Raw genomic sequence first — 10000 nt, 5'->3', positions numbered from 1 at the left:
AGTGGGAGGCATGGAGGAGAGGAGGGATGCAGGCATGGAGAGAGAGAGAGAGAGAGAGAGAGAGAGAGAGAGAGAGAGAGAGAGAGAGAGAGAGAGAGAGAGAGAGAGAGAGAGAGAGAGAGAGAGAGAGAGAGAGAGAGAGAGAGAGAGATCCTCCTGTTTACACACACACACACACACACACACACACACACACACACCCTCTTTGGCGGAACCACTCACGTCACGTTCGATTCCCGCAGAGGTCTGATGACGTTGATAAGTGGCGCGTCCCTCACTAATTAAAAAGCTCACCAGTGACATGTGTGGGGACTCCTCTACACTACAGCGACGTGAAGCCAGAAATAAACATTTCCCACGGAGGAGTGAGCGGTGGCGGGAGGGGTTGGGGATACCGAGGCAAAAGTGGGGCGCCGAGGTTGAAGCGATGGAGTGGGGCGAGGAGGCTGAGGCTGACGGTCTGATAATCAGTCTAGCTCTTCTCTTAACCTCGATGAATCTTCTAGAGAAGACGCTTTTCGTCAAGGTATTATTATATCGCAGAATTTATTGTGTTGGTGCTCATGCATATCACACAAACTTTGAAAACTGGATTGTCCCTTCATTTTACATGTATTGAAATGATGGGACAAATTGTACGGTTCATATCTATATAAGCATTATATGATATGATGACATGTACTACGTTTAGCAGAAATACCATGCAAGTCCATCTGATGGCAATCATGGGGACTTTTTCAAATGTAGACCTTCAACCTCCAGTTTCACTGCAGCCTCATCAATATGAAGCAACACCTACTGTATATTATTCCCTTCACCATGTCAAAGTTGGCTGTGAACATCAGTAAGGAAGAGCTGCAAAACGCTGTTCCCAAGTAATAAGATTGGGATGTTCTTAAAACACAATGGCAACTTAAGTATAGCCAATCATGATAATGAGGTGGGGGGTGTATCATGAATCACGATTAATTGGGATACTTAGCGGTAGTTGTGGTCGTTCGTTTTCGCCCGGGTTCGGGACGGTCCTGTGTATTATTAAGTTTTCTTGTTTCATGTATTTTGTAAGTATATTTCTCTGTTATATTAATAAAAATGTATGTATTGTATTTTTTGTAGCTATGTTACTTGAGTGAGGATTTACATTAGTTACGGAGGTGAGGTCTTTCATGGGTTCACTCTGGGTGGCCAGTCGTGACGTGGCCAGGGTTTGTCGACACGCAGGCGGTGCCGGCTGTGTGAGGTGCCCGTGCTCCTGGGTCGGCCTTGTAAGGATTTACACGGTGACGGCTGCGATACTGGGAGTAGGTGGTGGAATGCCGGTGACCGACGTTGTTATCGCCAAGGGTTGTGCAGGGTCCGCCGATCTGTGTGTGCTTTAGGATGCATTGTGGGTGTCCAGTGACGGGAGGTACCGCGTAAGTTTCTACGTATATTACTATGTACGCCTTTGATGATGTGACTTATGTGCAGAACATATTTATTGTGTGTGATTCATGATATCTGCTGTGGTTTATGTGTCTTGTGTTTAGCTTAGTTAGCAGTTGCTTGGGAGATACATGTAATCATCTAGGGTTTGTTATTATGATAAGTGGCACTTGCAGGTTGAAACAACACAGCATTAAAGTTGCAACGTCCTGCCCGCTCTATCATTGGTCATCCTACAAAGCTTGATTTGGTGGCCACTGAACGTAAATTGTGTTCAGGGAAGGATCCAGACAAAGATGGATTGCTTAAGGTGAAAAGTATTCAGCCTCCAGTGTTTAATGGGGAGATTAGGACCTACCCCACCTTCAAGGAAGACTATAAGAGATTGATGGAAAGTAGTTTTCGTAAAGACCCTTATGCTCTAATGTCATGTCTGAGTGGTGCAGCACTCGATGCCGTCCAAGGAGTAGAGAACTGAAGTGACGAAATTATTTGAAGGCGTTTCTGTTACTGATCTTGACATGCCAGAGGGCGACATTGATTTATTAATAGGTACGGACTGGTGTAACCTAATGCCTGAGGTTATATCGTCTGTGGGTACCTTACAGCTTATGCGGAGTATGTTCGGGTACTGCATTCGTGGGTCACACCCTTTGATCAAGTTCCATAAACCAGGGAGCAATGTTTTTGGAGTCAGGATTAGTCATATTGCTTGTTCCAGGAACCTTAGTGAGTTAAGAGAGGAAGATAACTTTAAGTTGAAGATGAATTTAGAGAAGTTTTTTGAAATTGAAGGTTTAGGTACTTATTGTGTCCCCAAATGTGGAGGTTGTAAATGTGGTTCATGTACCCCAGGAGACAAAAATTACAACCTTAAGGAAGAGAGAGAGTTGGCATTGATTAGCGCAGGTCTGAACCATGATCCTGATGAAAAATGTTGGACTGTCAAATATCCTTGGATTAGAGAGCCTGAAGATTTACCTAATAATGTATCTGTTGCTGTTGCTCGTTTGAAGTCAACTGAAAAAAGACTCAGTAAATTGGGGACGCACTATTGTGGATTATATAATGACCAAATCCAGGATATGGTGAACAGAGGGGTTGCCAGAAGGTTATCCATCAAGGAGTTGAACAACTATGAAGGACCAGTACATTATATTCATCATCATGAAGTCCTCAAACCTAGCTCCAGTTCAACTCCCCTTCGCATTGTGTTCAACTCCTCAGCCTCCTACATGGGCCATATATTGAACGATTATTGGGCCAAAGGTCCAGATGTCCTGAACAGTTTATTAGGCATCCTCATAAGGTTTCGTCAGGGAAAGTTTGCTGTTACAGGTGACATTTCTAAGATGTATAACTCTGTGAAAATGGGAACTTTGGATCAACATACCCATAGGTTTCTTTGGCGGAATATGGACAACGAAAGACCACCTGACCATTACATCATGACTGCAGTAACTTTCGGTGATAAACCCAGTGGTGTCATTGCTATGACAGCCCTAAAGAAGACCGTGGAGATGTATGAAACAAAGTTTCCTAAAGTTAAAGATGTTGTAACCAAAAACTCATATGTAGATGACATTGTGCACAGTTGTGATGATATGCATGAAGCTCGACAATTAGTCAGTGATATTGATCTAGTTTTGAGCCAAGGAGGTTTTAAAATCAAGCAGTGGATTATGGCTGGTGACGAACTGAGTGACACAGATTTGGGTCTCCTAGATAGTCATGAGCAACGGATTTTTGGTCTAAAGTGGGACCCTAGGGAAGATACATTTGGATACAGGGTCACGTTGAATTTTTCAAAGAAGTTCAGGAATGTACGAGAAGGTCCCTGCTTAACTAAATCAAATTTGGAGAGTCAAATACCTAAGACTTTAACTAAGAGAGTAGTACTAAGCCAAGTTTCAACTGTGTATGACCCGTTGGGTTTAATTGTCCCTTTACATTGATCCCAAAATTGTTGATGAGGGAAATTGTTACCAGTGAAAAAAATGCAGGTGCTGCATACGGATGGGATGATGTGCTACCAGACAGATTGAAGGAAAAATGGGTCAAGCTCTTCCACGAAATGTATGAATTAGAGTCTGTAACTTTTGCTAGGTGTGTCAAGCCTAACAATGCAGTAGGAGACCCGGTCCTTGTAATTTTCTCGGATGGTAGCTCACTCGCTTATGGTGCATGTGCATACATCAGGTGGGAGTTGGATGACGGGCGCTTTGAGTCACGCCTAATTATGGCAAAAAATCGTATAGCTCCTGTCAAGCAGATAACGATACCTCGTTTAGAGTTGTGTGGTGCAGTGTTGTCATGCCGTTTACGTCTCACTATTGAAAAGGAATCTGATTGGAAATTTCAGTCTGTCTTGCACATAGTTGACTCATCCATCGTAAGAGCTCAAATTCAAAAGGAATCTTATGGTTTCGGTACTTTTGTGGCTAACAGAGTTGCTGAAATTCAGATGAAGACAGATCCTAATGACTGGTGGTGGGTAAAAACTAGTGAAAATCCAGCTGACCTAACAACTAGGCCTTGTCATCCTAACTACCTACGCAGCAATTCCTTGTGGCAGAAAGGACCGGATTTCCTTTCAGACAGGATCTCTGAATGGCCAATCAGTAAGTTGTGTAATGAAGATCTACCTGACAGAGTAGGTGTCACTTTGATGTGTGAAGCTGCCACGGTACAGGAGTCAGATTCTACCCTCATAAAGATAGAAAGGTATAGTAGCTACAACAAACTGCTACGAGTGACGGCACGGGTAATCGCAGCAGCAAAGACGAGGTCCTTTAAGGCTGCTTTGTGTCAACCCACTACGGACGGACTTAGAGATGCCGAAAATATCTCGTCCGAGTAGAGCAGAAGGCTTTGCAACCCAACTGGAAGCATGACTATCAGAGACTAGGAGTTAACATGAACAGTGAAGGTATTATACTGGTAGGTGAAAGAATGTCTCGTTGGCTTAAAGAAAATTGGAACATGGATCTCTTTATCCTCATGCCCTCAAACAGTAAGGTTGTTAAACTGTATATCAAACATCTACATGAGATCGATCATGGAGGAATAGAGAAAACGTTAGCCAAATTGCAACACAAGTTTTGGACCCCAGGTGCACGACGCCTAATAAAGAATATTAAGAGGCAATGTATTATCTGTAGAAAGTTAGAAACAGTGACTGTTGAACAGAGAATGGGTGAATTATGCTCTGAGAGACTAAAACCTGCCCCTCCATTCTATTACACTTCGTTAGACTTATTTGGGCCATTTGCTATCAAGGACACAGTTAAAAGGCGTACTGTAGGTAAAGCATATGGTATCATTTTCAGTTGTCTTGTGACCCGTGCAGTGTACTTGGATTTGGCAGACAGTTATAACACTGAAAGTTTTCTGACTGTATTCAGACGATTTGTAGCCATAAGAGGATATCCTCATACTATACATTCAGATTCAGGTACTCAATTAGTTGCAGCAAGTAAGGAACTGAAACTGATTAGGCAAAATTGGAATGTACCAGAGATCATGAATTCCAGTGTCAACAAGGGCACCACATGGGTATTCAATAAATCAGCTGAGGCCCCCTGGCAAAATGGTTGCAGTGAAGCCTTAATAAGATCAGTGAAACGGGCTTTAGCTATTGCTATTAGTGATTCTAGACTGACTTTTGGGGAACTGCAGACTGTCTTATTTGAAACAGCAAATCTTCTGAATGATAGGCCCATTGGTATGAAGCCTGGCATTGATGTTGAGATGGGGTTGTATTTGTGCCCTAATGATTTATTATTGGGCAGGACTAATAACAGTGCGCCTGCAGGGACAATGATGCAGGAACCTCAAAGTAGTAAGTGCAGACTGATGTTCATGGATGAGATCGTGAATAGTTTTTGGAGGAAGTGGCACAGAGACTATTTCCCAACTCTCATAGTAAGACAAAAGTGGCACGTTGACAAAAGAAATGTAAAACCAGGCGACATAGTCCTTCTTCAAGACAAAGATGCAATTAGAGGGCAGTGGAGACTTGCTCAAGTAAAATCAGTAATGCCAAGTAGAGATGAGAGAGTAAGAGATGTAATTGTTCGGTATAAAATCAGAAGACCCGGACGTACATACAAGGGCCAAGAGGATGTTTGTGTTAGCAGATCGGTGCACAAATTAGTTGTAGTACTCCCAGTGGAAGAGATGACTTAATCGGGGAGTGTATCATGAATCACGATTAATTGGGATACTTAGCGGTAGTTGTGGTCGTTCGTTTTCGCCCGGGTTCGGGACGGTCCTGTGTATTATTAAGTTTTCTTGTTTCATGTATTTTGTAAGTATATTTCTCTGTTATATTAATAAAAATGTATGTATTGTATTTTTTGTATGTTACTTGAGTGAGGATTTACATTAGTTACGGAGGTGAGGTCTTTCATGGGTTCACTCTGGGTGGCCAGTCGTGACGTGGCCAGGGGTTTGTCGACACGCAGGCGGTGCCGGCTGTGTGAGGTGCCCGTGCTCCTGGGTCGGCCTTGTAAGGATTTACACGGTGACGGCTGCGATACTGGGAGTAGGTGGTGGAATGCCGGTGACCGACGTTGTTATCGCCAAGGGTTGTGCAGGGTCCGCCGATCTGTGTGTGCTTTAGGATGCATTGTGGGTGTCCAGTGACGGGAGGTACCGCGTAAGTTTCTACGTATATTACTATGTACGCCTTTGATGATGTGACTTATGTGCAGAACATATTTATTGTGTGTGATTCATGATATCTGCTGTGGTTTATGTGTCTTGTGTTTAGCTTAGTTAGCAGTTGCTTGGGAGATACATGTAATCATCTAGGGGTTTGTTATTATGATAAGTGGCACTTGCAGGTTGAAACAACACAGCATTAAAGTTGCAACGTCCTGCCCGCTCTATCATTGGTCATCCTACAGGGGGTAGTGCTCTTGCCAGGCACCACCAGCAAGGATTTTCTGGCCATCATTTCGCAACAACCATAAGACTGAAAAAAAAAAACACACACACACACACACACAATGCAAATTTATATAACAGAAGTAAAATAGAAAGCTAATTAATAGCTGTTGCGAGACAAGAAACTCAGGAAACCCAATAATTAACAGCTGAGTTGAGGAATGATGAGGATTTCGTTTCTGTTGATGGTGGGGATGGAAAACTCAGCAGGAGTGGCTGGTGAGGGGTGAGTGGTGACAGCCTTGCCCGGCAAAAGTAATGAGAATCGCTCTGCGCTTTAACACATTAGGGTTATATTTCCTGCAAGGTATGATTTTTCATATGCACGACACTTAGAAAGTGTCATCAGATCCTGAGGTGAGTGAGTGGGGCGGGGAGGCAGTGCGAGAACCAGGTGGCGAATCTTGTTGCCTGCCGCCTGACGAGCAGGTGTGGTTCAGTTCAGTTGCAACCGAATCAGTGTTTCCCCATGGTAGACTGCTAGTATTGCTGCACCACGCCGCACTGGATGTGTTCTTGTGCATGTCCATCCTATTTTCCTTCTTTTTCTTTCTTTTTATATCTTTCATACCACTTCCTAGTTCATTGCATTTACTTATCATTAATTTCGTTTATTTATTCATTTATTTCAAATTCAGTAGACGCTTTTGTCTCTGCGGCACGTTCACTCGTCCAGTCCCTGGCAACACGTGCGGCTCGGCGCGGCGTAACCGTGTGACTTCTGCCGCAGCCCCGTACTACAATGTCACCTCCTCGCAGACTTCGGATGCTAAATAACGATCACAATTTTCAACACCATAATTCTAAATTTCAATACTTTGGAATGACACTGTCTTGCCAAGATCCATCTAACCATCGGCTGAGAAAACTTCGGCAGCCTGCGCTCTGCACTAATGGAGGGGAAATGATTTTTTAAAGGTTGTGTACCCACCAGCTGCTCGGCAAGTTAGAGGCACACATAGAAAAAAAAAAATAAATAAATAAAAAAAAATAAAAAATAGGGTATTGTAACTTTCTTAAAAGAGGAAGGAGACATTAACGTGCAGGAGGAACACCCGTCACCCGCCTGCCTGCTTGCTTGCCTGCCTGCCTGTCGGCTGCCACCACCGCGCGAAGGCTCACGAATGCTAAAACCTCTTCTGTATAAGGTCAGTATAAATGTAATTGTTCAATGTTGGTCGTGGCTCCTGTGTCCATATGCAGAGCAAAGCATTATTAGTAAAGACGATGCTTTGGGTGCGCGCCACGGAAAGCAGTGTTTCTTCATCGTGGCTAAACACTCCCTCAGGCCCCGAGGCTCTGCACACAAAGCCTTCCTCCGGGCCACGCGCCTCGCCAGGGTGGAGAGGATTACCGGCAGCTTCAACCATACTTGAGGCGTTCATCCCTCATCTCTTCCAGCGCCGCGTTAAGCAAACACCGGCAAGATGCATATTAGTGAAACGCGTCTCTGTCCCGGGTCTCCTTGCCCTCTCCCGCCCTCACTGTTCCTCTCTTGGCGTTCATCACTTCTCACCCAAAGGAGATTTTAATGTTTTTTTTTTCCTCTCTTCCTCTGTATTTCAAATCATCCTCAATCCCAGTGATTACGGCGGATCCCGGCGTTGTGCGGGGAAGCTTAACGCGCGGGCTTTTCTTTAGACATAAGATGAGTGTGTAATGGTTCCTTACCGCTGGTAAGGAGAAGCGCCTTGCCTCTCGGGATCACCCGTAGAGGCTCAAGGTGTTGTTGTAGTTTTCCAGTATGCTTGTAGGAAAGTGTTCCTGAAACCTTCGCAGCAACACTAAGTACTTCATTGTCTGTGATACTCAGACTGGACAGATGTTTGGTCTCTTTAGGAAAGTAAGACAAGCCAGTACAAGTTTAATTACTAACCGAGTGTACAAACTGCTCCCTTGCAGGCGATGGTGCAGCGAGTTTGTGGTGGCCGCTGATATGTGCCCAGGCTGGAATGCCCAGATAGGCAGGTGTGCAACAGTAATGAGGATGTCATAATTTTGCTGCGCTACGCTAATGTCTTAAGTATTTAAGCAATACGTTGAGAGAACAAAACAACAGACCTTTCCTTACAAGCACACACACAATATACATTAAGATAAAAATTCTAAAATGGCTTCCAGTGCCGCAGTGAGGTGGCAGGTGTGCGTGCCAGTCAACACAGTAAACACATCTCCCACACACCCACAACCTTGACCGTGCTGGAGAGGCTGAGAGGAGGCGCCGCCCTCGAGGGTCTGGAGTGCACAATATAAATGCATTGGTGCTGTGTTTCCCTGAGCACTGAGATAAGCCCGAAGCCTCGCACAGACACAGGGCGGCAAGCACGCCGCCACACTTACAAAAACATCACCATTTCTCGTAGGAATTTCTCGCTCGGTATTTCCGCGGCAGTAATCACAAGCACCTCGGGGCACATAACCTAAGGGCACGTTGCTTGTGTTTCGCTGACACTCGGTTCACTCTCTGGTTGTACAAGACAGGATAATGGTTTCAGTTGTTGTTGGTCACAAGGGAGACACAAGCAGGAGGCAGTCAGTGTGTTAAAGTATGTAAGTGTTCTATCAGTTATTAACACACCAGATGGCAAAAAGCTCGAAACAATAAAAGGGCTCTGTCGGGAAAGTGTTTAACTTCGATTTTAATTATTTTACCAATTATCTTCTGCATATTATGCCATGTTATATTTGGTTAATGAACCGTAAAATTACCGTCCGTATTGCCATTTGAATATGCATTTTAAACTCATTACTTTCACAAAAGATGAGGAAGAGGAGGAGGAGAAGAAGGAGGATTAGAGAATATAGGAAGTCTTGAATTTCCAAAGGAGACACAAAAGCAGGAAAAAGAAAGTTTTAGAAAAAGGGAACAATCAAAGTTCATCAAAAATTGTGGCTTGGCTGCATTTCACTGTTTCCTTGTGTGTTAGGGCGAGGGAGTCCCTGCGGCAAGCGTCTGGAGACACTCACTGCAAACCCTTAAACTCTGGCGTGTGGCTCACTGACTCACTCACTGACTGACTGGCTGACCGGCCTGAGTGGGACCTCTGAGGGTGGTAGTGGCGGTGGTGATGGTTGAGGTGGCCGCTATGGACAAAGCTAGCGATACAGGAAGTAGGAACCACTGGCTCGGTTAGAAAAGTGCAGCTGATATTTTTATTTCTATTATTTTCAACACAGCCATATTTCTGACACCAATTTGCTTTTATATTATTTCCCTCCAAATATAGAGTGCCTTAGAATATTTTGTCAAGGAGTGCGAGTCACGTCGGGAAATTATCGCCAAACTCTGAATGATCGCCAGCCTCAGACGACAGTGACACGTTTGATGCGCGAGGTTTGCTGTTTTTCACCTCTCCAAGGAAATATATTCTTCAGCATTTATCTTGACTGTAATAGGGTTGTTTGTACTGTATGTGGACAATTTGGTTAACATGATTCGTATTGCTTACTGAAGTGACCTCAGGACGTTGTTAGTCACTGAGTGTATGGATGCACTATTTTTTGGCGTCACCCATCGCGCGTTGTTCCGTCCCCCGACCTCCCACCTGCTCCCTCTTGCCCCATCATCACATGCGCTACTGACGCTCCTTATTACGTCGGAGTGATTAAAATACAAAGCGCACGC

At 44.3% G+C, this 10000-nt stretch overlaps 1 protein-coding gene across 4 annotated transcripts in view; it reads right to left on the bottom strand.

The window, feature by feature from the left end:
- Positions 1 to 10000, bottom strand: part of LOC123499861 (dipeptidase 1-like) — a 92443-nt gene that overhangs the window by 20953 nt on the left and 61490 nt on the right. The gene's annotated exons all lie outside the window — the stretch shown is intronic.

This window comes from Portunus trituberculatus, chromosome 50 (genome assembly GCF_017591435.1).
Source record: "Portunus trituberculatus isolate SZX2019 chromosome 50, ASM1759143v1, whole genome shotgun sequence".
NCBI classification, from domain to species: domain Eukaryota; kingdom Metazoa; phylum Arthropoda; class Malacostraca; order Decapoda; family Portunidae; genus Portunus; species Portunus trituberculatus.
The sequence above is the reverse complement of the archived record's forward strand: the minus strand, read 5'-3'. Positions and strand labels throughout refer to the sequence as shown.